Raw genomic sequence first — 27,862 nt, 5'->3', positions numbered from 1 at the left:
ATGAAAGAAGCAGGGATTTGGAGAAACAGTAAGAGACATTTAGAAGACAAAATTGGCAGGAATTAGAGTAATCAAATATTTGAGGTGCCCAGACATAGAAAGCACTCAAGTACTGCTTCTTAATACGATTCTTGACAATATTTCAGTTCATAATTTGAACAAAAGGAGACTATTATATGAATATAAACTATGTGAATAAAGATTTTTTCCCATTACAAAGCTAATAAGTGTTGTTACTGGAAGTTCACACAACATAGAAATGTAGAGGAGAGCAAAAGCAAGTAATCATTTTTTCACACCCTAAAAAGAGCCACTATTAAGGGTTAGGTCATTATAGTCCTTCTGTTTTCCATATTGCACCATCTTATGAACTGTAAGAAAGTACTTGAATTTAAACTGGGAGGTACTAAAACACAGTTTGGGTTTCGGGAACTGGAAGAATAAAGCAAATGTTTATATCTATATTTGACAAGCCAGATGTCAAAAAGCATTTTGTTTGCTTTCCTAAAATGTCTTCCTTATTCCCAAAGGAGTCCATTTTCCTGTCCTGCAGTCACATAAATAATGTGGTGCTCTGCAGATGGACATCAGGTGTTGCTGGGGAAGCAAGAATCTTGTACCATTCTCACTGGGCTCACCCTGAAAACATCAAGTGCAGTCACTTCAAAGTTAACAAGAACATTGCCAACCTGCTCAGTGTAAGGACAGAGGCTCAGGCTATTCCTAAGACAGATGTGCCTGTGGATTGAGCACAGCTTGATAGTTAACAGTTGAGGAACTAACTTCCCAATCGCAATGTTTTTTTAAAAAAAAGAAAATAGGGGCGCCTGGGTAGCTGAGTCCGTTAAGCGTCCAACTTCGGCTCAGGTCATGATCTCACAGTTCGGGTTCATAGGTTTGAGCCTCTAGGTGAGCTCTGCAATGACAGCTTGGAGCTTGGAGTCTGCTTCAGATTCTGTGTCTCCCTCTCTCTCTCTCTGTCCCCACCTGGCTGTCACTCTGCCTCTCTCTCTCTCTCTCTCTCTCTCTCTCAAAAATAAATAAACATTAAAAAATTAAAAAATAATAATAAATAGAAAAAAGAAAGTACATAATAAAATGCTTGCCTAGTCCTCTTTACTGCTTGAAAATACACTACTTTCTTACTTGTGAGAATTCTGAAAAGTATCTTTTTTTTTTTTTTTTGAGAGTATAGAGAGGGAACACAGGGATATACTCTTGACAACATACCTATCCTCGAATGGTGGAAATTGTGCTTCATTATTTCCTTACTCTTAATTATGATTCAGTATCTCCATACTCTACAGTGAATAAAAAAATATGAAAGACAATGGGAAAACTCCACATATATATTATTTCAACATCTCCCAATCTTCTCCTTGCCCGGAAGTCATTACAGTGAAGGAGATGAGTAGAGAAGATACATCCACACTTCACCAGATAGGTGCAAGGTGTACTCAGGAAAGTTATCTCTGATCACCCTATGAAATTACAAATGCTGCCACATATAGCCCCTTTCCCCACTGCATTTTCTCCATAGTACTTCCTGTCTTCTATTACATTTTTTATATGTATTTATTTTGCATTTCATCTTCCCCCCCTACTAGAATACAAGCAGCAACAAGGCAGAGATTTTTATTTACTATTTTTCAAGAGGCATATTGCTTATAATACTTGACGTACTATTATTTTTTAAGAGATTCCATTTTTTTAAGTTTATTTCTTTATTTTGAGAGAGAGAAAATGCAAGTGCATGCATGTGAGTGGGCAGGGGAGGGGCAGAGAGGGAGGATAGAGAGAATCCCAAGCGGGGGGGGGGGGGTCACTGAGGGGCTCCATCTCACGACTATGCGATCATCACTTGAACCCCTGAGCTGAAACCAAGATTTGGTCACCCAATTGACTGAAGCACCTAGGAGCCCCTTGATTTACTATTCTTCATAAATATTTGTTGAATGAATAAACCTCAGTTTTCATCAGTTTAAACATGATCGAATTATTGATTTTGTCATGATATGACACAAATGGCTACTGATCTGTATGTATATTCATTCATTACTTTCAGTCACAGACTGTGATATTTAGTCTGTGACTAAAAATAATTTACTTCTTCCTTTCCTAATTTGTATGCTCTTATTTGCACAACCAGATCTTTTAGCACAGCTGAACATGAGTGGCAGGAAGAAATACCCTTGACTTGTTTCAGATCTTTTACCATGAAGTATAATTATACATTTTTTTGTAGATGCCTTTTAATCAGGTTGAAGATTGAAGAAGTCTCCTCTATACCTAGTTTCCTGAAAGATTTAATCAGAAATGGATAGTGGGGTGGTAATGCTCTTTTGCGTGTCTATAGAGATAATGTTTTTTAGTTTGTTAATAATGGTGAATTGAATTATTGATTTTTCCTATGTTTTTATTGTAGTAAAATACACACAACACATATTCCACCATCTTATCCACGTCTAAGTGTACAGCTCACCTACATTCATGATGTTGTCCATCCATTTCTGATTCTGTTTTCATCTTGCAAAACAAACTGTGCCCATTCCTCTCTCCCCATAGTCCCTGGCAACCACCATTCTGTTTCCTGTCTCCATGACTGTGACTATTTTAAGTACTTCATGCAAGTAAAATCATACAGTATTTGTCTTTTTGTGACTGGCGTAGTTAGCACTGTGTTCTCACCATTCCTCCATGTTGTAGCATATGCCAGAATCTCTTTCCTGTTGAAGACTGAATAATATTTGGGGGTGCCTGTGTGGCTCAGTTGGTTAAGCCTCCAACTCTGGATTCGGCTCAGGTCATGGTCTCATGGTCGTGAGTTCGAGCCTCCAGTCAGGCTCTGTGTTGATGGCGCGGAGCCTGCTTAGGATTCTCTCTCTGCCCCTGCCCTGATCACTCTCTCTCCCTCTCTCTCTCAAAATAAATAAACTTTTTAAAAAAGCCTGAATAATATTCCATTGTGTGTGTTACTAGCACGTTTCATTTATTAGTCAGTGGACACTTAGGTTGCTTCTGAGTAGGGAAAGGGTTAACATTAGGCAGGGAAAGATAAGGGACCTTCTGGAGACAGACTGCAGCTGCAAGTGGGAGGCTGAGGAAGTGGCAGCGGAGTTTGGGGAAAAAGAGGATAAGATAAGCATGTTCCGGACCTGCCTGAGCTAGGTACCATGCATGAAGTCTCACAAAATTTCTGATAAGGTCCCAGTAAGAAGTCAGGAACAAAAATCCTTGGCGGCTGCCCACTAGGGACCCCTCTCACTCTTGAGAGCTTTGTACTTTCTCTCAATAAACTCTATCGCTTGGCTCATTCTCTGTTGTCCGCAGGATTCATTCTTAAACTCCGTAAGACAAGGACCAGTTCTCTCCCACACTCCTGTAACACTTTTACCATTTAGCTATTGTGAATAATGCTGCTATGAATATGGGTGTACAAATCCAATAATAAGGCAACTCTGAAAATCAGATTCTCCCTTTCACCAGGTGTGTGTGTGTGTGTGTGTGTGTGTGTGTGTGTGTATTTGCTTTGTTTGTTGTAGGCCATCTCTGTGCTTAAGATTAGCTTGTGATATAAATTTAAGGTCTTCTCAGGTCTTTCCTGAGAACTTCCTTGGGCATACATAATCACTTTTTAATTTTTCTCTTATACACAGTTGCTTTTGAATGACCTAGCTTTTAATATCTAGCTCCCAAAAAGAGGATAAAGAGAAAATTGAAAAGGGGGATCGGGGGAAGCTCTGGGCACTGGATCTTTAGATAAACTCCCCTGGAAGTCACCTCAGTTACACAGGGAGAAGCTGCAATCAGTGGTCAGAGAATAGATTCCCAATATTTGGAGGACAGGTTCCTTTTTGTTCATCCTGGATCCGGCAAGCTGTGTGCAGGCTGCTCTAGTAACATGTGCATGGCTGCTTGCCACATGGCTAGGGTCAGGGAGGTTGAAAGCCACTACTGTGCTAAGAGCTGAAATTGACTGAAATGAACCACAATTTACTCTCCAAGTCTTCCCCAGGAAGTTGTAAGAGTTCAATAGACTCCAGAGTTCTAAAATAGTTGTATCAGATAGATTCTTACAGGGCAATTGTTGTCTAGCTCAGGACATAGATTTCTGGAACTTCCTACTTCATCATCTTCCCAGAATCCTCTTTTACATTATTGATTTTTTAATGTTAAATTAATTTTTCACTCCTTAGCTAGACGCCATTATGTCATGATGTAATATCCATTTTGCATATTGTTGAAATCAATTTACTAAAATTTTAGACATTTTGAAAATTTGGATATTTTGAACCTATGTCTATAAGACACATTGGTCATTAGCTGTGTGTGTGTGTGTGTGTGTGTGTAATGTTTTTGTCTGATGATGATGGCCTCAGAATGAGTTGGGAAATATTTCCTGATTTTCAATTTCCTGGCAAATTCTTACCGCTATGTAAGTTCTATTTCCTCTTTTCCCTGTTGTTTTTTTCCTGGATTTTCCTAATGGTGTTTTTGTGTACAATCTAAGTTTTTAGCCTTGTTTGTTTTACTACTACTTATTTTTAAATGTGGCAGATTCTTACCAAAGAGGCAGTATTTTGTGACCAGTTGGTATTAAGGAGGAGCCAGAAAATGTCTTGGCTAGTAAAAAGTAGCACACAAAGAAACCTCTACTTGAATCAGGAATTTCAGTGTCTCTAATAGATAATTATATTGCTTCAGTTGACAAAGAATGATGAGTAGCTATAAGTAGGTTGCCAAATATAGCAAATAAAAATACAGATTACCCAGTTCAAGTTGCATTTCAGATACACAATAGTGTGTGTGTGTGTGTGTGTGTGTGTGTGTGTGTGTGTAAGAAATGTCTCATGCAATATTTGGACTATATTTATACTAACTAGTATCCTTTTTATTAAATCTGAAATTCAAACTTAACCTACCCTATTTGTTTTTTTTTTTTCTGAAAACCCTACCCACGGGGTCACTCACCACTCACCAATTTTCCTGTGTGATGTGACACATTTAGCCAGATGGCATGTCTATGAGTCTCCCTCTTGATGCCATGCCTCCTTCAGCACTTCTTCCCTTGACATGCTGTGTGTTCAAAGCTGAGCCAAGGAGGCTCCATAGACACTTAATGCTGGACACACCTACACAAGTACTTCTGGTGTCTGCCCTTCTCTGTGCTGCCTACTGTGGAGACACCTGTGCTCTCAAAGAAGTCCCAATGTGGTGTCCTCCTTCACCCTAATAAATGTTTCACTCTACTGCCTGCTTTTTTCTTTTTTTTCTATTTTTTACTACATTTTATGCTTAGTATAGATTTTATTTTTGAAGACCATTATCACTGAAGATAGAATATCAATTTCTGTTTTTCTCTTCCTTCTTACTGCTTTCAGAACTGGGTGAAGAAATATTTACTTTGCCAGTTTATACCTGGAGGCCTGTTTGTTCTATTTAATAATGTCTTCAATATCTATTAGTTTAATCTTCTTTCTACTTTGTTATCTTTTTATTTTCCCATATTCTCTAAGTTATATTTGTTAAAAACATGTCTACTGTTTTGCAGTGTGCCACATCTTAGAGTTATTTATACATTTCCTTTGCTCTGTTGACCACTGACTTCCCACTTTGTATTTTATTAATTTCTGAGATTAAAAAATGTTTTCAATGTTTATTTGTTTTTGAGAGAGACAGAGTGCGAGTGAGGGAAGGGCAGACAAAGAGGGAGACACAGGATCTGGAGCAGGCTCCAGGCTCCGAGCTGTCAGCACAGAACCTGACACAAGGCTCGAATTCATGGACCACAAGATCATGACCTGAGCTGAAGTCAGATGCTCAACTGACTGAGCCACCCAGGTGCCCCTAATTTCTGGGATTTTTAAAAATCTTCATTATTTTTTCCCAGCATTACATTGCTTTGGGTTGGGTTTTGTTTTGTTATTTTTCTGTTTTTTAATTCTATTTTTTTCTATTTTTACCTACTTTACTTTTTTTATCCAATTTTTGAGAAATGGAAATATTTAAAACTATTAAGTATCTATGACAGAAGATCAACTTTGTTAATTTAGATGTGCAGTGTTGTTATTATTTCCCTTCCAAATTCTCCCATAATGGTTTAAATTTATATTTAACAAAATAATGATACAGCAGCATCCCCTGATCCCCACTGAATTCTGGGAAACCAAATATTTTTAACTTAAATATAATTATATGGTAACTTGCTTATTTCTTAATTTTTGCATTGTGACCAAAGAATAAAACTGCAGAATATATATATATATATACACACATATATATATGTATATATATACACATATATGTATATGTATACATATACATGTATACATATGTATACATATGTATACATATATATGCATATATATATATTTTTTTTAATTTTTTTTCAACGTTTTTATTTATTTATGGGACAGAGAGAGACAGAGCATGAACGGGGGAGGGGCAGAGAGAGAGGGAGACACAGAATCGGAAACAGGCTCCAGGCTCCGAGCCATCAGCCCAGAGCCTGATGCGGGGCTCGAACTCACGGACCGTGAGATCGTGACCTGGCTGAAGTCGGACGCTTAACCGACTGCGCCACCCAGGCGCCCCTATATTTTTTTAATTTACTGACTTTTTAGTTGTAAATAATACAAAAGTAGTTCTAATATAATATAATAAAAAAAAATGGCCACACTTTTTTCTCCTTGGTTACCTATTCTTCTTTGGAATATAATCTTCCTACCATGTTAGAGGCAGCAATGTACTATTCGCTACCTGATCTCCTTCCTTAAGCATTCCTTCTGTTTCAGAAGATGGATATCTAAACTGAGATGAACTAATTCAGGGACAGTAGGAAACTGATAAGAATTTAAAATTAGGATATGAAGTACCTATCCCAGTGAGATATGACTTCTGAGAATGAGGATAGTACAACAAAAGAGACTTCAAGGATATTACTCTTGGCATTGCTGAATAACTATCCAAAAACCTAATGTCTTCAACAATATTTAAGTTTTAGCTCATGACTTTTTAGGGCCAGCAAAGCAGGTGCTTCTTGGCTTGGCTCCATGGTGAATCTTAGATCAGCTGTGAAATAGGTAAGCACCTCTGCCTGGGGGCATGGGTGGCTGTCAATTGGATCACCTTGGTTCTCTTCCCTTTGTCTTATTTCTCTATGTCTGTCATGGCCTTCAACAGCCATCTGGCCTGTTCTTATGGCAAGGCTGAAGCATAAGTGCACAAGCTCAAAAGCACAAGAAATCAGGCTAAACATGCAAAGCCTTTCTAGACACAGAACCCGCACGTGGTTAACTTCCGCCATGTTACTAGTCCAAACAAGTTGAAAGGCCATCCCAGAGTGAGAGTATAGATGCAGAACGCAATATTACAGGGCAATAAATGTGGATACAAAAGGACAATTAATTTGTGCCAGAATAGCAATCAGTTACCATAGTCCTCATTGGTGTCCTCATAGGCAGGATACACTTACTGCTTTTCAAGACCCCCTAGAATCTATTCTTCTCTAACCGTGTCTGCAGTCTGAAAGCCCAGGAATTCATGGTCTATCTTAGCTTTTTATGTGCATCTCCTTGATAAGGAGAACTATGAAGTAAGGAAACACATCATCCACCCCTAACCCCCCATCTTCCAATCCACAATAGAGCAGTGGAACAGGGAAAGACAAGAAGCCGACATTAAACATCACCGTTTGTGAAAAGGATGGATAGGAGGCACATATCTATTACTGGTCTTAGCCATTCTGAAATTTCCTGGGCAAATGTTTCAAAGTCCTGCAATTCTAGGGATGAAAAATACTCCTAAATTTAGGCTGTGGTCCTACACCTTGTCTTGCACTGTGTCCTGCAGCTACATTCAATTTGATTTTTATGCTGAGCCCATTTCTTTCTGTTGACACTTAATATTTTACTGGCTTAAGAAGCTGTATAGGTCAGAAACAGAGTGGGCAGAAACTAAAAAGTTATAGGGCAAAATTCATGACTTTAACACTATTGTATAGGGTCATCAAATAAATAAATTCACGACAATATTTAACCTGGGACTTAAGTCAATCCTGAAAAAAAAACCAGTCATCATAACAAAGAAATCATTAAGAAAATAGATGTATGAGAGAATTAGGAAGATGGATATAGTGAGACAAATATAACCCAAGTTCAATAAAGGGTACAGGATATGTGGTTAAGTAGTCTAGTTTCTGGGTTAAGCCCCTCATAAGTCTTCATTATACTCCTTTTCCTTGGGGTCCAAAAGGAAACCCTCATTCTTTTTCTCACCTTATTCTTTTCTGTAAGCTAATTTTGGCAACATCTTAACCCAAACAGCATGTGCCTAAATCCTTTGTTGAAATAGACATATGTTTTTCTCCTATCTTAATCCTAGATACATTGCAGATTTTCCTCCTTTTTTATTGATCTCCTTGGGCATATGAGTGGAAATACACTTAAATGGAACCATGTTTAAGTAGATATATAAAATATTATTTTCATTATTACTATTGTAGTATGTATCCCCAATAAAAGAATGAAGTGCAAAAAGAATCAATCATGGTATTATCATGGTATTTTCTGGGTGATCATTCTATAAAGTTGTTTATTTTCTCTGCTTACAATTTTTTTAAAACTGAAAATCACACACATATCCTTAGCATTCAGTTCAGTTCAACAATTCTATGTACCTTTGAAAACACACAGGTTACAAGACAGAATTTTTTTTTATCACCAAAGAAAATTCATTTTGCCTATTTTCTCTCTTCCCTGCCTTTTGTGATGCAACCATTTCCTATTTTTGATCATTATAAATCAACTTCATTTGTTCTTGGAAGTAATAGAAATGGAATGATAGAGGTGATCGTGTGTGTGTGTGTGTGTGTGTGTGTGTGTGTGTCTGAGTTACTCTGATCAATATAGTGATTTGGGGATATATCCATGGTGCTGTTTCATTATCTTTTGAAATATGTTGTCTTTTCCATTTTCAATTTCCTTTTTCTGTGGGGATCCCCTTACATACATGTTACACCATTTGATCTCTGACAGATCTGTTCTTTGTTCTATTTTTTTTCACACTTTACTTTTCCTCTTTAAGTTTCTGTTTGATACTTTCTGTTGCTCTGTATTCAAATTCTCTAATTCTTTTCTGTACTGAATTCAATGTGTTATTAAACCCATATAATGAGTTTTCATTTCAGATGTTATAATTTTCATTTGAAACATTTCCATTTCACTCTCTTTTTTTTCCCCCAATGTTTCTATGTCTCTGCTAAAATTCCCTGTATACTTGTTATGATGAGCACTGGGTGTTGTACGTAAGTGATGAATCACTGAATTCTACTCCTGAAACCAGTATTCCACTGTATGTTAACTAACTAGAATTTAAATAAAAATTTGGAAAAAATAAATACAATAAAATAAAATAAAATTCCTATATACTTAGGTTTCTCACATTTTCAACTATATCCTTTAGTACTTTCACCAGTTACTTTTTTGCCTATTTTTATTTATTTATTTTAAGACCACTTCCTCACAATTTCCAGAGGTTCTTTCTTTTTTTAAAAAAAGTTTTTAAATGTTTATTTATTATTGAGAGATAGAGGGAGACAGAGCGTGAGCATGGGAGGGGCAGAGAGAGGGGGAGACACAGAATCTGAAGCAGACTCCAGGCTCTGAGCTGTCCGCACAGAGCTGGATGCCGCGCTCGAACTCCCAAACTGTGAGATTGTGACCTGAACCAAAGTCGGACGCTTAACAGACTGAGCCATCCAGGTGCCCCTCTTTCTTTTTTTTTACATAAAAGTTATTTTTAAGCCGTTGAATGGTAATTTTAATATCAAGCCATCTCTGTATCTACTTTTTCTTTTTTTTTCTTTTTTTTTTCTTTTTTTTTTTTTTGGAGAGAGAAAGAGCATGCACATGAGTGGGGAGAGGGGAGAGAGGGAGAAAGGGAGAGAATGTCAAGTAGGCTCCATGCTCAATGCAGAGCCTGATGCAGGGTTTGATCCTACAGTCTTGGGATCGTGACCTGAGTCAAAATCAAGAGTCAGGTGCTGAACCTACTGAGCCACCCGGGTGCCCCTCAGCGTCTACTTTCATTGACTAATTCTTTATATACATACACACACACACACACACACACACACACACACACACACACACTATGGAACTCTCTCTCTCTCTCTCTCTCTCTCTCTCTCTCTGTCTCTGCTTCTGTTTCTTTGTGGGTTTTGTAAATTTGTTTTTATATGATTGTCTTTTGTGTAAAAGAATAGTATTGGCAGAAATACATCACAGTTACATTTAGAAAAAAAGAATATGCCTTCTTGTAACAAACTGCTGTTATGAAGGCCTCATTCAATTTCCCTGGTACTGAGCTAGGCTTGGGCTTTTTGACACACCCAGTTTGAGTGGCTTTAGCTGTCTTGCTTCATTTCTGCTTCCTCATGGTTTAAAAACTGAGCACGGTTCTTTTCCTTTTGGTGAGGCCTGGGGTCTGAGAACATGTGAGATGCTTGAGATAACTTTGTGCTTTATAGCTGAGCTGCCAGCTCTCTAAATTGTGGAATACTTCTCTGGATTTCTACTAAAATGGAGTCTGGTTTCTGGGGAGTTTCCGTGGGTCTCAAAACCTGCTTTAGGCTTTGCACACCTAGAAAGACTTCTCCAGCTGATATATCATTGCGCTGTTTCTACTCCTTCCGAGGTAACATCTGTGTGTCTTAGATTCACTACCTCAGATATTCCGCTCTGTTTCCATCATTGAAAGGTGGTTTCTTTGTAGCTGTGTGAGGCTACGTAAGCCTTAGTAATAGTGTCTTTCTCAGTCCCCCTGTTCTGCACCCCAGCCCTTGTCATACTGCCTCAAAGCAAATAGTGAAGACTGATAGAACAGTTGGTGAATGAGTGTAGACTTATTCTATGTTGAGGGTTCCTTGAAATTCTAATTTTTCAGGTACATCAAGATGCATCATATACATAGAAGTATAATAAAAATCCAGCTTGTTTCTTCCTACTCCCATTAATAGTAAATTCCCTCATTCTCTCATCATTCTGTGGAGATATGCCAAGATCCTGTGTTTTATACAATCTGTTAACCTTCTAGAACCCATATCATGGTTTCTTTGCATCTGGAATTCTCCGATGTGCTCAGAAAAACTATTCGTTTTTGTGGTTTATTCGTCTTATTTGATTGTTGGGGGAAAGAGACAATCTCTTGTTATTGTCTATGTCCTAATCAGAAGCTAAGTATTCTATTCCTTGTGTTACATTTATTTCCAAATATTCTTCCAAATTAGCATGCATTGATTTAGTTATCATAGTAATAAGTGGAGTAAATAAATAGAGTAAAACTAATCAGGTGGTCCACCTCACCCAAAGGAAGTGGTTTAAAACCTAAAACATAAAATACCAGGCTTTAAAACAGAAGTCATTTCTTTTACATTAAGAGGTAATTTACTTGTTGAAGGCAAATATTTTCTATCGTCTTGCTTTTTGTTACTTTTATAAATGTTGAATTTATAATAGAAGTCTTCATTTATTCTCCTCTATGTTGCTAGAAACTGAAGAAACACTAGTATGTTAGGATACCAATAGCTGAAAGAGAATCTTACCTTTCTTATATATGTAATTAAGATAGAGAATCAACAGAGTATTCACCAGCACTTGCCAGTATTCAGTAGTATAAAACACATTACAATTCAAACAATAAACATTTTAGCATATTAAAGCTTGAGGATCAATCAGGTAAAATAAAGCAAACCAACCAACCGCCAACAGCAAAAAGTTACACACTCATTTTACAACTCACAAAGAACTTCGATTTACCAGTGTTACATTCATATCTATATAAGCACACATTTCTACCTCATCCTTCTGGAAAAAATAACAGGTTCATAACACTTTAGAAAAGTTGCACAGGGAATTGAGTGATTAATGCAGAATCAATACTACTACCAAAGAGTCTACCTGATTTATCTTACAATCAACATGGGAAAACCATTTTGATGTTATGACTCAGCAGATGTCAAGATGTAAACCTTTCACAAAATGATTTCAGGGCAGGAGTTAACTTGCTTACTCTGCAGAACCAGGCGAGAGAGAAAATGCTAGTAAGAGTTCACCCAAGGATATGCCTCAAATGTATTGAGTATTCTTTCTTATTTTTTCTTCCTTTCATCCTCTCTCCCCCAATTCGTCCCTCCAACTATTGTTAGAAAGACTAAAAATGATGCAGTCCGCAATAAAGTGGGTGGAATATTAGTTACCTAGAGAAATTATGTTAGTGTGAAATGACTAAGCAAGACCATTTTTACTAAAACTTGGCTGGGATGGATCTGAGCTGCCAAGTGAGGTACATAGAGAATTACAGCCATTTGAAATTTACAACTACATGGTTTCTGTTTCAGAGAGTCCTTCAACTCTTTGAATATTAAAGATTCCCACCCTCACCCCAGAAACAGCCCTGATCCATCTCATAGACAATGGGACTCATAGACAAACTCTCATCTCATAGACAATGGGACTTATGGAAGTGTGTTGCCAACTACGTTAATAAAAATAATGATAATAACAATAAATAAAAGCCAATTCTAATGTAGTGCATCTAAAACTCACCAGGATGGAGTGAATTGCCTAGGGTTCTGGAAAAGTAAATATGGCCTCTACACAAAAATTGTTCAGAAGCCTGAACCCATATAAGTTGACTTTATTGTAACAAATATCCTTTGTATTTTGTTTTATATAATTGTTTGCACACCACCCCCATCTCTGTGTACATACACAGTCCTCCCCTTCTCCATGATCTCTGCATGGAAAGTCCCTTCTCATTCTTCAGGTCAAGTGTAAATGTCACCTCCTCTTCTTAGAAACCTTCCTTGACTACCTTATCTCAATCTAGGCATCTTGTTTATTTCCTAAAGGGCCCTTAAAAAATGATTCTCTATTACTTTCTCTGCCTAATCATCAGTTGATAAAGGCAGGACCATGTCTGATGTTCTGGGATGTTAGACATTTAGCAACTGTCACACTGCAATGCACAGAGGATCTCAGTTAATATTAGTGAATAAACAAATACATTAAATAATAGATCTCTCATGGAGTCTCCTGTGACCCTTTCTAATAGAAGTACTTTTCTCTAAGTCTCTTCTCTAAGTAATAATGAAATTATTGGGTTCTGGTTGCAAGTAACAGAAACCCAATATAAACTATCTTAAGCCCCAGAAGGGATATTATTAACACACACAACAACAACAACAACAACAACAAAACAAAGATTGGTCTTCACACAAATGGCAGGGTCCACTTTATAAATGGTATCAGCACCTCAGAATTACTGTTTCTCTCTTTTCGTCTTTCACCACTGCTTCCCACTGAGTCAGTTTTATTTTCAAGCAAATTCTCTATATGTAAGAAATGTGGTCCCCAGTAGATTCAGGACTACATTGAATCAGCTTAACAACAACAGAAAGAAAGCATCTTTTTGTTACCACAATGAATGACCCTTGGAGGACACTAATCTGGCTGGATTAATCTGTGAAGCCAAACGAATGAAGACATTGGCCAAACTTGATTCATTGTCCAACTCTATCATCCAAAACACACCTCCCAAAACTTCCTAGAGTGAATTTTTTGCTCGTGAAAGAAGGCTTATTTTACCAGAATAAGAAAGCAAGAATAGAATGTTCTGGAAAGACCAAAGTATATTAATCTGATTCACCACACATTTCACCTGTAACTCTTCTAGAGTTAGTTGCCACTTTATACCCTTTATGAAGGTGTGGAATATACAAACCACAGTTTGTGGTACATTAGATTCTTGGTTGTTATGTCTGAGTTTCCATTGTGTTAAACAGAGTTCCTGGGGTGCCTAGGTGGCTCAGTCAGTTCAGTGCCCTAATCTTGATTTTGTCCTGACTCTTGATTTTGGCTCAGGGCATGAACCCAGGGTCCGGGCATGGAGCCCACTTAAGATTCTCTCTCTTCCTCTGCCCCTCTCACAGCTCACGCTCTCTGTCTCCCTAAAAATAAAAATTATAAAAAATAAAAAGTAAACAAAGTTCCTAGTTTACTACTTTCTCCTAATAAATGTCTTATGGATGAATTCATGAATGAATGAATGAATATTTTTCTGAACTTTTCAGCCGGACTTGTGTTGAATTTTCTAATTAGATTTATAATATAACTTTGTCTCATGAGAATCACTGTTTTTAGGTGGAAGGCAGGGGTGAGTGACAGAATAAGAGGACATTTCTATGGCCAGTGACTATAATTTCAGACAAGAGCATTCCCAAAAAGAATCCACAAAATAGGATAAGCACAGAGAAACCACCATGAAACAGTTCTGAAAATATAGAAATAAGCCACTACCATCTGGAATTTTACTTAAAATTTTTTTTTTTTTTTTTTTTACTGAACTTTTACTGGAATTTTTCTCTACTTCCTCTTTCAAGGGAAAAAAACAAAGAAAAGAAAAGGCTACGTTCTGAGCTCAAAGGAGATTCAGATAGGCTACAATGTTTGAAGAAAACTGAAGTCATCACTAAAATCTATCGATTCCTTTAGTTCTCTATGGTATACAGTAAAGCAATATATAATCCATTTGTGACTACATGTTATTGAAAGGTCTATAAACCATATACAACTTTGAGTTTGTATGAAATTCGGGAATAATTCTTACTACTTACTGTAATTTTTGTAATTTCATAAGGCCTCAGCACAAAACAACTATCAAAGTTCTCATAGACTCTGTTAATAAAAAAGCAATCAAATCAGCAATTCTCAAATACTTATAATTTTTTCTTTTTCCATTCAGTACTACAAAGGGAGAAATTTTAATAATCAGTTAAGTTATATATTTTCATAGTTGCATGGAAAACTTTTTCACTCCCCCAGTGGTTCTTGTGAGATATGGATAATTTTGGGAAGCTAGAATTATGAGAAATTTCTGCTCTAAACTATAATTCTAATATCTAGCTCTGTTAATTATTACTACTACTGTCCAAATTTAACCAAGATTTTTAGAAGGATTTTTTATAACAAATTGATTTGAAAATTTAATGAAACATATTTATTAATATGATTAATATGATTAATATTAATAATGAAATTATATTCAAACAGGTTGTTGACAAGGTGTTTAAAATCAAATTATTTAAAGAACATAACAACAGTAAAAGTACTCATGCCCTAACAGCCACTAAAATATAGTTTAAAGATATACTCCTATAAATATTTTGGTTGAGGTACCTGTGTGCCTCGGTTGGTTAAGCGTCCAACTCTTGGTTTTGGCTCAGGACATGATCATTTTGTGAGTTAGAGCCCTGCATTTAGCTCTGTGCAGACAGTGAGGAGCCTGCTTGGGATTCTCTGTCTCCCTCTCTCTCTCTGCCCTTCCCCACTCGTACTGTCTCTCTCAAAATAAATAAACTTCAAAAAATAATAAATATTTTGGTCACTTCTTCAGGTCATTTTATTTATTTACTATTTTGTCATTTTATCACTTCCTCCACTCTAAAGTGAGACAGTTGGCCCCAAGTCAGTCAGTAGTATGTTGTGGTGTTGGGATCAGTGTGTTGGGATCTTTGGCTTTGTGACAGCAGGTCTAGAAATGTACAGCTATTTGGCTATTGGAAAGGAAGTGACTCTGTAGTGAAGTCAACACAGAGATGGCAAGTAGAGTTGAATAATTGCTGGGAAGTGTGGCCTGTTCCAATCAAACCATCTTCATGCATTGTCTGTGTTATTGTTTAAAATATTTAGAATTGGACTTTCTATAATTTAAAACAAAATACATTGCTATGTCTTATAAATGATGCTGACACATATAAAAACTGAAGCAATATGATGTTGGTGAAAGAGTTGGAAAAAAAAAAGATGAATAGAACAGAAGAGAGCCCAGAAACCAGCCAAAGGGGACATACAGGAAAGAAACTACTTAAGAAGATTGGGAGAAAAAATTCCAAGACTGATGTTTTCTATTGTACTAAAAGATTTCATAGTATCAAATCAGGTAGAACATTTCCAAATTTATTCTGTGATGTCATTATAATGCTGATTTCAAGAGAAGAAAATTATGACACAGAAAAATTAACTATGGACATAACAAGTTGGATTATATGTTAAAAGGTTTAAAATAAAATGTAGGCAAGAAAAATACAGAAATGTGTAAAAGAAAAATATGTCCTAAGTAACTAGCATTTATTTTAGGAAATTAAGGATGGTTTAAAATTTGATGATCTATCACTGAAGTCCACTGCATTAATAAATTTAAAATTAAAAAATAAGACAATTAATAAATTGTTATTGATAGAATTCTTCTGGAATTTGAAAAAATCTCATCAAACAAAAAACAGAGGAAAATTTTGTTTGGTTGATAAACATAATAATGTTCAGTGTTGAGTAAACATTTATCACTGAAGGGTCTGTCCAATTCAATAAAAATAGACAAACAAGAGTCATTATTCTTCCCAATATGTCTATCAATTAAAATTTTCTAGTAAAAAAATATATATCCACATGTTTTTATGTTTGATAAGCTGATGCCATAATTTATTTAGAAAAGTTATGGTCAAGTTCGTGAGGACTATTTTGGGAAAAGAAAAGAAAATGTTGTAGTGGTGATATTACTAGATACAAAGGTATAATTGCATGGGAAAATATACAGGAAAAGATACATATATTAGTGAAGTAAACTAATAATATGTGTGTGTATAAATGACATTATAAAATATTATTTTCACATATTAGAAAAAAGATCCTTTAATAAATGAAACAGGGTCTGTGGATTAGAGAAATTTGAAGTACAAAAAAACCAAATATATTCCACATAAAAATATAAAAAATAAATATGTAAAATTACAAAAGTACTCAAGGAAAATGGGAAAATTTATTTTTATTATCTAGAAATATGGAAGGCATTGTTTCTTAGGACAAGAATGGAAGTCATAAAAAATATTAGTAAATGAGTAGAAACAGTTTTCAAGGTCAATCTGATGTACCTATGAACATTTTTGTGATGAACAAAACCATTAAGCTAGCAAAAGTTACAAAATGAGGTATTTTCAAGGATGTCCATTATAGGATTACAAGCTACCTAAATATCTATCAATACAGGGAATAATTAAATCAATTTTTATACAACCAAAGTGTTCCAACACTATGAGCTAGAAAAAGAATAGTTTATGTTCATATAAACTAAAAGTAAAGACTGTCTATGATTTTTTTCACTAAAAATTAGAAATACTTGGAATCACATGATTCCATGATTATAAAAATAATTAAATATTTAAAATATTTGAATGTGCATATTTGAAACTTTAGAGGTATAAACATCAAATTGTTAACCTTTAGTTCTCTTAGGTGGTGTTGGAACAAAACAGGCAAATTAACTTTTTATGGATTACAATGTGTATTTCAACATTTTAAGCAACTGTACTATTTTTGTACTTTTAACATTTTTAAAAATCATGTTTTCTGATATTCTTTCTTATCATTTGTTCCAGATCTTGTAGTTACTGTGTTAAATAGATGTTGCAATAAATATATCAAGGAAATGAAATAAAGTTTTTATTTCAATATAACTACTTGGACAATGTGCTTAAATTCGTAGTGATAAATCAAGTTTCAAATCTTTACCTGTGAGAATTATTGCCTATTAATTTCTATATTGGTAAACTCATTACTGTATGTTCATTTTACTTTACTGCAGTATTTAACAACTGAAATTTTGATCTTGTAGATATTGTATCACTTAATTTCAAATGTGATGACTTGTTTTATTTTTACCCTGTATACCAGTACCAGGCCTATAATTACCAAAATAGCATAAAGTGAAATTCAGATTTTTCTTAATGATGTGCATCTCATAGCCCAGTTAAATATCAAAATACAATAGAATTTTATATAGAATATATAATTTTATATATAATATATATATTGCATATATATAATTTTTATATATAATTTATATATAATTGTATATATAATTTATATATAATTATATAACCTATATAATTTTTATATAGAATAAATATATAGCTATATATATGTATTTTTAGAAAGTAAGATATAGAAAGTAAGCTATATATAGCTTTAGCTATATATATATAGTATATATATGCTATATATATATATATATATATACTATATATATAGTAAGATATAGAAAGTAAGTTATACATTACTTTAGAAAGTAAGCTATATAGCTAGATAGCTAGATGGCTATAGCTATATATATTTTGTTTGTTTGTTTGTTTGTTTGTTTGTTTGTTTTTTAGGAAGTAAGATCCTATTACTAACTTCAGATTGACCAATCTACATAATATCCTGGTTTTACTCACATACTCATTTGAGGAAATAAAAACCCGTAAAATTTCATCAACATTTAATTATAATTAAGGAGATCTGGAATAGCATCATCAATTACTCAAACTGCATTCTTTATCTTTAATTTTGTCCATAAACCATTTTTAAAGTAGACTAGGGACAATAGAAAGTTAAAACACACCAATAATAAATTGATTCACCCTTCTTCTCTAGGCAATATTCTCTCTCTAGAGAGAGAGAGAGAGAGAAAGAGTGCACAAGTCGGGAAGAAGGGCAGAGAGAGAGAGAGAAAGAGGGAGACTCTTAAGCAGTCTCCATGCTCAGCACAGAGCCCAACCCAGAGCTTGATCCCATGACCCCTGGGATCATGACCTGAGCCAAAATTAAGAGTCAGATGCTCAACCGACTGAGCCACCCAGGTGCGCCTATATATATATATATATATATACTTAATATGGGAGTATTCTGTAGCTAGCTTGTGCCTTGCTTAATTCAGCCATCAAGTACACAAAACTGTCAACAAATAAATACTCTGCAGGTGCCCTGAACAGGATCATCCATGTGCACACACTACAATGATGATACTTTGTTTCTAGAATCGCATATACTAGAATTTGGTTCATGCATCAAATATACATTAACTGTGTAACTTTGAGTGAATTACATAACCTCTTTAAGCCTTAACTTGTTCATCAGGAAAACTGAACTGATAATGAATAGTATCTAATACATAGGTTGCTTTGGAAATTAAATGAGATTATGCACACGAAGACCCAGTTTATGTCTTGGCATGTCACAAACGGTTAAAACACAAATATCTTCACTCCATTTTGTTCTCACTCTTCCCCAAATCTGATGAATCAAGATCCTAGCAAAATGATCTTCTGAACAAAGGAAAAAAGAGAAAGGAAGGAGTGAGGGAATGGAGGAAAAGGGAGAGAGAACTCTGAGTGCAATCATCAGATTTTTCTGAGATTGACATTCACCAGAACTATTATAATTTCAATATTGCAATTAGTGGTAATTTTTTTTCATCCCACAGAATTCATGAAGGCATTTTATCCTGACCTATAATTGTAACAAGGTAGTCTTTGAAGGCCAGCAATAATAAATCCATTTTAAAACATCTTTTTATTAGTACTCTCAACAAACCTAAGATGAACTGAACAGCAATTGCAGCTCATTTTACAGACGGGAAATAAAATGAGGTTCTTAGTTATCATAATTTACGTGACATGCTTTACACATTAAATCCCTAATGGCGTCGACTTAAACTTAATTCCCTTGACTACGTGCCTAATCCTTTAATGGTTCTTCCTTCTATTTTCTGTTATTTAGTGTCACTATAGTCAGTGATGGTTTCTTTTTCAGTTTGGCAGCACAGAATTTAGCTATTGGTACAAACTCAAAACAGCTTCTTCCTATTACTGTTGTTGTTGTTGTTGTTGTTTTCCTTAGGTTATTCCAACGTATATTTAAACAAGTATAATTTCCCTGGCTCAAATTAGGGAAGAATCCAACTGACATCTTCTCATAAAAGATTTTCCTCTCTTCAGGTGGCATGAAATCCATTCTTGCCATGGAACCTGAATTTGTAACAGCAATGAAAAGGGTTAAGGGTAAAATAAGATAAAGATTTAAAGGCTAGGTAGACATCCTGGAACCAGAAAGTCCTTATTCTCCCAAATCTGTGTCCATATGGCGTGATGGACATTTCAGGGTCAAAGGAACAGAGAAAGCACACTTGTAGAAATGAAACTTAAACCCAACACTGCCCATTATTTTGTAGTAATTAGAGTAAACACGGTTTGCAGAGCTCTGAGACTGGTAATACAGGAGCACAGCAGGCATGTTTTGTCTCTATCTAAGTCTTTCACATAGATTTGTAGACCACTGTAACAATAGAAAATCCTTTGAGATGTGGTTATGTTTTTATTGACATAGTGAACGACCCAGCATCCATGATGTTCTGGCAGAGAATTGATCCCCTCTTAATGCGTTTTATAGAGCCTTGTTTCTTTTCATCACTGTGACTTACTATAGTCTATTTTGAAAGGTAAATATGTACTAGGGCACATTCTTTCTAATAAAAAAAAAAAAGGCTTAACAATCCTGAATACTTCTTTCTTCCTTATAAATTTCACTTAATACATGTACAAAGGCTAAATTCAATAAGCACTTTTATGCAAGTGCTGAGCAGATCAAAATCTTAAGTGACAATATTAGATATTTAAAATAAAAACAGATTAGGTCTACCTAAGCTTGTAAATCATTCTCACCAGTATATATGTAAACAAACAAATATTCCTAATATTCCTCTCTACCATTAATTCTTGAATGTCCTATACATTGATAATTTGAAAAATCTATCAAGCAGAATTTAGTATATCTTCCTTTATTTTCTCATCCTTATATATCACTGTGTATTTAATTCTCTTTAATATAATGAAAATACATTTTCTTTATTTTAATAGGACATGTCTGGATGACCAAATCAATTCTTTAAAACCCTAAAAATAAAAGTTAAAGCATCTACTGTGTATCCAAATATATTTGCATATAGACCACTTGCTAAGCTTGGTCTACCCATACATTAAAATTTGGCAAATAACCCATCTTCAAATGAAAAAAAAAAAATTGTTTTTTTTTTTTTTTTTAATGTGGGCACCTCCAACTTCGTGTAAGAATAAGAAGCAACCACAGCCAGCTTTTTGGAAATCTGTTCAGCTATAATTTCCATTTTTTCCTATCCATTACGTTTCCAAATTTGAATGCCTGACAAATGCCTTCTCAAAGGGTAGAACATTTCCGCTTATTTTGCTTTCCAACTGCACACAACTTTTCAACACCCCCCCCCCATTAATAGGCCTTATTCGAAATTGTTTTTGTTGAATTCATTTATTTTTGACTAAGTTTCTTCACTGAAGGATATAAACCTTTGTCGAAAGGGTCAGTTTCCACACTGAAGCTCTCAAGTACCTAATGTATGATCAGCCAGAGAAGCAATACTGAGATTACTTCAATAAATATGCTCAAGTTCAAGCAGTACCCATCCCCAAGCTCAAGGCTAGCTCATGTTTAGCACAAAAAAAAAAAAAAAAAAAAAAAGCTGGTCTGCGATTGGAGCCTTGCATCAGGCACTTTAGGGAATAAGATCTATTAAGTACACAGAGATTTACAATTAACAGAGACCAACTCTATGTACAGTTCCCTTTTGGAGTATCAAGTAATGTCAGTAATAGCTTCACAAACCCATTTTCAAAGGTGGCTGCGTATTCTTGACTTCTCTTCTAAATGCTGGCACTTAGCATTATAAACAATTATATTTCAAATTTAAATGCAATATTCTGTGCTTCTAATTTTATTCTGAGTGTGTTTTCTGTTTTTCTGGGAGATAATGGGGACATGAGGATGATGATGATGATGATGGTGTCAATAATGACAGTGATAACAAAAGTTATCTTTGCCTTAGCTGATACTAGTTTACCAACCAGTTACTTATGTTTTTGCTAATGACCCCCAAACCTGTAGGGCAGGCATTAATGTACTCATTTTGTATATGAGTAAACCTAATTTCAGAGTTAGAGTAACTTTGCTCAAAGTCCCAAGATAACAAACTTCAAGTTCAAGCTTTTTATACTATATCCCAATTCCTTTTATCTCTGGGAAGCTTCAGATTGTGGAACGAAGCCTCCTCCAGAGAAAGACACTCAAAATGTTGACTAGGGATTTACCATGTGTCCATGCGTGCCTAACACTGTCTAAGTAGATGGGGAGCGTCGATGAAACATTCAATATGATCATACTTTTTTTTGTGAGTTAAATGAAGATGATCTTGCTTTGGGAACAAATTAGAGGACTCTTGAAAACAGCACATTATGAAAATACAAATCAGATTAAGAGAATTCAGGTATTAAACCTTAAACCCCTGAGGACAGGGATGAAGCCTAAATCATCTTTTTGTTGCAGAGAATGTAGCAGTTTCTCTACAAAGGTAGTTGTTTATTGAATGAATGTATGATTGAGTGGAAGTGAACCTCAGTGGCATTCTACTGAGGCATGACTACTGTTCAGTCATCACCCCAGTTAGTGCCCCAGTCCTGACAATCCTGACAACATTGTCTTCTCAATCTTTTTTGAATATATCCCTTTCATGTTTCTTCTGTCAGTTATAGACTCACACAGAGCAAAAAACAAACCATCCAACAAACAGCGACAAACAACTCAAGTAGCTCCCACCAATAAACAAAAATAACTCGAAATTTTTATTCAAGAATTCACACCAGGGGCACTTGGGTGGCTCAGTTGGTTAAGTATCCGACTTTGGCTCAGGTCATGATCTCATGGCTCGTGAGTTCGGGTCCCACATCAGGCTCTGTGCTGACAGCTCAGAGCTTGGAGCTTGCTTCCGATTCTGTGTCTCCCTCTTCTGCCCTTCCCCTGCTCACACTCTGTCTCTCTCTCCTTCAAAAATAAGTAAACATTTAAAAAGTTAAAAAAAAAATTCATACCAACTGAAATAGGACTCATATCACCTTCTCTATTTTTCTTGGAACATAAGGCCAACTTGTTTTTATCTTTTATAAATCCCTGTAATTTCCATCTTCACACTGTTTTTGAATCTTTGAATCAGTTGCCTGTATTTTTAAATTTTTAGATTTCACAGACCATCTGAATTTATGGCTTGCTTTTGAAAAATTAGATGTTGCTACGCTGAGTCCTTCTCTGAAGTGTAAAACTGAGATCCTACGGTCTTGCTTAGATGAAGTACGCACTCTCCAATTCAGCCTTATTTCCACTATTCAATTTGTGTCTGCATCACTGAGGCCAAAAGTCACATCCACACTAGGGCTAAAATAAAATATTTCCTGCCCCACACACACTCACTTGAGTCTGTGACTGTTGCTTTCTACAGATGATCCCCTTCAACTTCCAGCTGGTCCTGCGATTATTTCCTACTTTGGTGCTGGCCCACATTCATTCTAGCATCTTAGATCTGTGGCTTTAGGCAAATTAATAGTGTTGAGCTTCAGTCTCTGACTATAATGTGACCTAGTAGGCTTGCCTGCCTTTTAATATTACTGTAAACATTAAGTGAGATGTTTCTCATTAAGCACTGAGGACTTTGTTGGACACTTAGTAAATGCTCTCAGTACATACTAACTTCCTTTGATGATGATGATGCTAATGATCTGTAGTTTTTCCATAGCCATATGTAAAAATCAACTGACATGGGAATTCCCTGGTAGGGGAGAGTGAAAGTAATCTGGGATAAGTATAGAGGCATAAAGAGGGATAAAGCAAGTCCCACTGAAATCACTTCTGAATTTATAAATATAAGATAATAGATAGAGAAGACCATTTAGACATAAGAGATGAAGTGAAATGTTGTCTCGACCTATATACAGACAGAGAATGAAAAAGAGTGGGCCAGAAACAGGTTCAGAGAAGGGAGCCAGGCTGATACACTGGGGCAGCATGGGAGCATGGGCTCTGTGTTATAGAACTATATTGATAAGAAATCAGAGATGACAGAACATTGTCTCTGCTCTTCTTAGAACCAGCCTTCCAATAACTGTAGTTAGGACAAGAGGGAAATGCCGCATAAGGTTTAGCTTCCTAGTAGTGTACTCTCACAGGCAATGAGGACAAATGTTTCTAACCTCTTCATGCATCCTTCAGCTTCTTGCGTTTATATGAAATCCATTTGACACAGAATAATAATAGCTGACATTTATTAAGCATTTTCTATGGACCCATTCTAAGCTCATTATGTATTTTGATCATTTAATATTCATGATCCTATGAGTCATAGCAAAGAAATAAAATAGTGATGTGGAGAGTGAGGGAGGCTTGGGTCTTAGAGTTTGACAGCTGGGGTGGAGACAGACATTGATGGCTAAGAGTCAGTGATAATCAAAATAGATTTGTTCGCTACAATTGACAGGTTCAGATATTTTATTTGATGTTAGGAGAGAGGTGGTTAGGGGGATAAGGGAGCCTAATATGATTCTAAGATTTTTCGTTAGGATGTGTTGATGCATGTAAATGTCATTATGGAATAGAGTGAATTCAGGAGGAAAAAGCAGGGTTGTGGAAGTAAGACATGAATTCAGACATGAACACATTGATTTTGAAGAGCTTATGGACAATGAAATGCATATGTCTAATATTGCTTTGACTGGCTGATTTCTGATATAAGGTGTAGACAGTTTCTTAGTACGAATATTGGTTTCGAGTTGTTACACCATGGCCTGCACACCACCAGACTTCCTATAACCTTGACCTTGGGCAAGTCATGTGATTAGAAAATGGTGATTATAATGCCTACAAAGTAGACTCTTTTAAGAATAACTGACATGTGATGGCTCTGAATAAATGTTATTTCATCAGTGTGATTATTTTTTAAAAAATCATGGAAACTATATTAGACAATAAATGAGCTCCTATTAGGTACTAGAAAACATGGCTGGAATTATAAGATGTATTCAAGACATACCCTAGATATTTTAGTGTGGGCTTAAGGCACAAATATTTAATATTATTGTTAACAGCTTTATTAATGAAGCCCCATTTTCTCAACCCTCATTATATATTAAAATCACATGGAGACTTTTCTTTAAGCCCAACCCCTAACCCAGAGTCTTTAAACTAAAATCCCTGGGAATGATTGGATGTGCTGTCAGTGTTCTGAACCACCTGCACAGCCCATACGATTAGCCTGGTTGGGGTCATTTAAAAAGAAAAAAAGCCATTAATGAAGTTGCTTGTACTGTTTCTCTTGATTAGTGATGAGGCTTTGAATAATTTGTATCCCAAGATTTGTAGCAAGTGATTTTCTGTTTTTCAGGCTTCCTTCTAGAGAACAGAATTATTCTTAAAAACAAAACAAACAAACAAACAAACAAAAAACGCTTAGCCTTATGATATTTGAATCTGACTTCTACCTTCAGGCCTCCTTTCCCAGTTTTAAAGAAACAGAACTTCATTTCTTTCTAATGTGAAATGCTCTTATGATGCACTCCCTTTCCACCTTTGCCAGGTCGCTTTAAATAAAATGCAGATGCAGGAAAAGAACTTCCCAGAAAGACAAAGCAGGGAATGTATCCAGGGTATGGTTTCTTTGACAAAGCAGACTAAAAGACTTCTTTTTAGGCTTAGAAGAAGACAGAGAAAAGAAGTAGACTGGCCTTTCATTGATTCCCAACCACTTTGTGGCTTAGAGCCTAGATTCTCATTCCACTCCAGTTTGTAAATATACAGAATATGTTAAATAATGTTTGTGCCACCTTACAGGAAAATTTAAAGATTTTTTGAGATGCAGTTTTTATAAATTCCATGATCATGTGTCTTTGCATAATACCCATTATGGACTCTGCCCTACTTATGCAGCATAGAAGAGGATTGAATTTACATTATTTGACACATATCCCATATTACTATATTGTCATTTGATGAAAATCCTTAATGCTATCATGAATCACTATTGTCTCTTTTTCTCCCCCAGCTTTACTGAGGCATAATTGACATGTAACAATGTGTAAGTTTAAGATAGACAATGTGATGATTTGGTACATCAGGGAAATGTTTGCCACAATAAGGTTAACTTAACACATCCTTCACCTCACATAATTACAATATTTTTAAAAAATTTGTGATGAGAACAGTACAGGTCTACTCTCGTAGCAATTCTTTTTTTTTTTTTTTTTTTTTTTTAATTTTTTTTTTTCAACGTTTATTTATTTTTGGGACAGAGAGAGACAGAGCATGAACGGGGGAGGGGCAGAGAGAGAGGGAGACACAGAATCGGAAACAGGCTCCAGGCTCTGAGCCATCAGCCCAGAGCCCGACGCGGGGCTCGAACCCACGGACCGCGAGATCGTGACCTGGCTGAAGTCGGACGCTTAACCGACTGCGCCACCCAGGCGCCCCAACTCTCGTAGCAATTCTTAAATATACACTACAGTATTGTTCATTATAGTCACCATACTGTGCATTAGACCTCTGGAACTTACTCATTTTACAACTAAGAGTCTACATCGTTTGACTAACATCTCTACATTTTCTCGACCCCAGTCCCTCAAAACCATCAATCTGTTCTCTGTTTCTAGGATTTTGATGTTTTAAGATTCCACATATAAGTGACGTCAGACAGTGTTTCTCTTTGTCTTTCTAATTTATGTCACTAAGCATAATGCCGTCAAAGTTTATCCCTGTTGTCACAAATGGCAGGGCTTCCTTCTTTATGCCTGAATCATATTTCGTTATAAAAAAAATACTATATCTTTGTCTATTCATGTGTTGAATGAAACTTAGGTTGTTTATAAGTCTTGGCTATTGTGAATTATGCTTCAATGAACATGGGGGTGCAGATATCTCTCTGAGATCCTAACTTCATTTCCTTTCAGAGCTGAGATTGCTGAATCATATGGTACTTCTATTTTTTTAATGTTTATTTATTTATTTTTGAGAGAGAGAGAGAGAGAAGAGAGAGAGAGAGAGGGAGAGAGGGAGAGAGGGAGAGAGAGAATCCAAAGCAGGCTCTGGAAGCCTGATGTGGGGCTCGAACTCATGAACCATGAGATCATGACCTGAACCGAAGCCAGACGCTCAACCAACTGAGCCACCCAGGTGCCCCTGGCACTTCTATTTTTCATTTTTTGAGAAATTCCATACTGTTTTCCGTAGTGACTTTGCCAATACATATTCCTTCCAATAGCGCACTAGGATTCTCTTTTCTCCACATCTTCACCAGTGCTTGTTGTCTCTTATTCTTTTTTTTATTAATTTTTTAATCTTAATTCCAGTATAGTTAATATTATCATATTGGTTTCAGGTGTGCAATATAGTGATTGAACAATTTTGTACATCATTCAGTGCTCATCATGACAAGTACACTCCTTAAACCCCTTCACCTACTTCACTCATCCTTCCTGCCACCTCCCCCTCTGGTAACCATCAATTTGTTCTCTATAATTAAGTGTCTGTCTCTTGGTTTTCTCTCTCTCTCTCTCTCTCTCTTATTTCTTCCTTTTCTCATTTGTTTTGTTTCTTAAATTCCACATATGAGTGAAATCCTATGGTATTTGTCTTTCTCTGACTGATTTCGCTTAGCATAATACTCTCTAGCTCCCTCCATGTTGTTGCCAATGGCGGGATTTCATTATTTTTATGGCTGAATGATATTCCATTGTAAATATATACCACAATATGTACCACATCTTCTTTATCAATTCATCAGTTCATGGACGCTTTCATAAGTTGGCTACGGTAAATAATGCTGCTATAAACATGAGGGTGCATGTATCACTTTGAATTAGTGCCTTTGTAGTCTTTGGGTAAATAGCTGGTAGTGCAATTGCTGGGTTTCTGTTTTTCACTTTTTGAGGAACCTCCATACTGTTTTCCAGAGTGGCTGTACCAGTTTGCATTCCCACCAACAGTGCATGACGGTTCCTTTTTCTCCACGTCCTCGCCAATACTTGTTATCTCATTTGTGTGATAGTAAGAATCTAAAAGATGTTAGATAATATTTCATTCTGGATTTC

At 35.8% G+C, this 27,862-nt stretch overlaps 1 long non-coding RNA gene across 3 annotated transcripts in view; it reads left to right on the top strand.

The window, feature by feature from the left end:
- LOC147574257 (uncharacterized) overlaps positions 1-27,862 on the top strand; it is a 177,914-nt gene that overhangs the window by 103,968 nt on the left and 46,084 nt on the right. Inside the window, exon 6 of one of the 3 annotated variants that reach the window (XR_015243723.1) lies at positions 27,725-27,818. The exons of the other annotated variants lie outside the window; for them this stretch is intronic. This is a non-coding gene — a long non-coding RNA (uncharacterized LOC147574257). The remainder of the gene's footprint in view (positions 1-27,724; positions 27,819-27,862) is intronic. 3 annotated transcript variants of the gene reach the window in all.

Source organism: Puma concolor, chromosome E1 (assembly GCF_028749965.1).
Source record: "Puma concolor isolate L17-30 chromosome E1, mPumCon1.1.hap2, whole genome shotgun sequence".
Taxonomy (NCBI): domain Eukaryota; kingdom Metazoa; phylum Chordata; class Mammalia; order Carnivora; family Felidae; genus Puma; species Puma concolor.
This window is presented reverse-complemented; position numbering and strand designations above follow the sequence as displayed.